This window comes from Galeopterus variegatus, unplaced genomic scaffold, assembly GCF_000696425.1.
Source record: "Galeopterus variegatus unplaced genomic scaffold, G_variegatus-3.0.2 Scaffold683, whole genome shotgun sequence".
In the NCBI taxonomy this organism is placed as follows: domain Eukaryota; kingdom Metazoa; phylum Chordata; class Mammalia; order Dermoptera; family Cynocephalidae; genus Galeopterus; species Galeopterus variegatus.
In genome coordinates, this window is record NW_007726794.1 from 462,216 (window position 1) to 464,146 (window position 1,931).

The 1,931-nt window shown below is 35.4% G+C and overlaps 1 protein-coding gene across 1 annotated transcript in view; it reads right to left on the bottom strand.

Annotated features, from left to right (window-relative positions):
• The window catches only part of AQR (aquarius intron-binding spliceosomal factor), a 108,096-nt gene that overhangs the window by 63,907 nt on the left and 42,258 nt on the right, over positions 1-1,931 (bottom strand). The gene's annotated exons all lie outside the window — the stretch shown is intronic.

The window sequence follows — 1,931 nt, forward strand, 5'->3', positions numbered from 1 at the left end:
TGTGTGTGTGTGTGTATAAATGGTGACCTCCTTAAAGACAGGAATGGTGTCAGCTACCTATGTATTCCCAATGTCTGAATCCACTATCTAACACAGAAGCTACTCATAAATGCTTGCTAATGGAATGAATTCATGCCATAAAGAAGTTTTAAGAGATTCAATATTTGAGTAAATAAATTCAAGAGATAAGAAAATAAATCTGACAAAATCAAACGGTAATATAATTCCCAAACCAGGAAGCAAAACAGTGTGCCTAATACGGCTCTATATGTATAAGCAGAATGTATATATGTATCAATATATATTTTGGCACAAAAAAGTCTGAAACATATTAAAAGCTACTCAATCTTACAGCAGTCAGGAAACAATAAATTAAAACAAGCCATTATTTTTTTGCCAATCCAGAATGGCAAAAATGGGAAGAATGACAACATCCAACGTTGGTAAGAGCTTAGAGAGACATAGTTTAATACATTATTGGTGGGAATATATACCTTTTGGCAGCATCTTTTACATTTTAAATAAGCACATGTTTCAATCAAACAATTTCACTTCTCTGCTCCTATATGTCCACATATGGGTACAAAGAAGCATACACAAGGATTACATCATTATTTGCAAAAGTGAAAACTAACAATAACCTAAATATCCATCATGGTTAAATACTCATCCACTTTATAAAATATTATTCTGAAGTTATTTTTATTTTTATTTTTTTCCTTTTTGTCTTTTTTACTTTTTTACTTGCGACCAGTAACAGGATCACAACCCTCGGTGTCACGCCCGCACCGGGGACCGGCAACGGGGTTGCAACCCTCGGTGTAGCGCCCGCACTGCGCTCAGCCAGCGAGCGGGAACCGGTCTCCACATGGGATCCGAACCCTCGGCGGGAGCACCGCCACGCTCCCAAGCGGCGCACTCTCCAGTGTGCCACCGGGCCGGCCCTTATTCTGAAGTTAAAAATAAGGTACATCCATGCTACACAAATGGTCTAAACCCAAAAACAGAAGAATATAACATGACACAATTTGTTTTAAAAAAATACACGCNAAGTAAATCAAATAAATTAAAACCACAATTTTTAAAAATCTGGAAGGATACAGGTGAAAGCATTAACAGTGTTTACTTCTGGGGAATAGAATGAAAGTCCAAGGGAGATAAGATTTCCATATTTTAACCTCAAATACCTCTGTGTTATGTTTTATTTATAAAATCAAGTATTGCTTTAATTAAAACTAATACAAAAAAACTATCAAAAAGTATTTATGTAGAAATGTAGAAATTAAGTCCCTCATTTCCAAAAAGCATAGAGAAAACCTTTAGAATTCTTAAATCACTTAGTCAGTGATAACTTATCCTATATTTCTGAACATCCGTGAGATTTTCTAGCGATAAAGGTATGACAATATTCACAGCACTATGTTTAAATGATCACTTTTATTATTTAATTTTTTAATTTATAAAGAACAGAAATTTATTTCTCACAGTTCTGGAGTCCAAGATCAAGGTACCAGTATGTTTGGTGTTCAGTGAGGGCCCATTTTTCATAGATGGCGCCTGCCTAGGTGTCCTCACATGGAGGAAAGGCAGGGGCACAAAAGGGGATGATAGTTAACTCCTGTAGCCCTTTTATAAACTTGCTAATCCCATTCATAATGTTTCTGCCCTCAAGACATAATCTCCTCCTAAAAGCCCCACCTTAATACTTTCGTGTTGGTGATTAAGTTTTTTTTTAATTGAACCATAATTGATTATACATATTGGTGGGGTATACAGCTGAATATCAATACCCACATACAATGTGTGATGATCAAATCATAAATGATCACTTCCAAAATAAACATATATAAATATGTTTATTCATATGTATTGTGTGTGTGTGTGTATAAATGGTGACCTCCTTAAAGACAGGAATGGTGTCAGCTACCTAT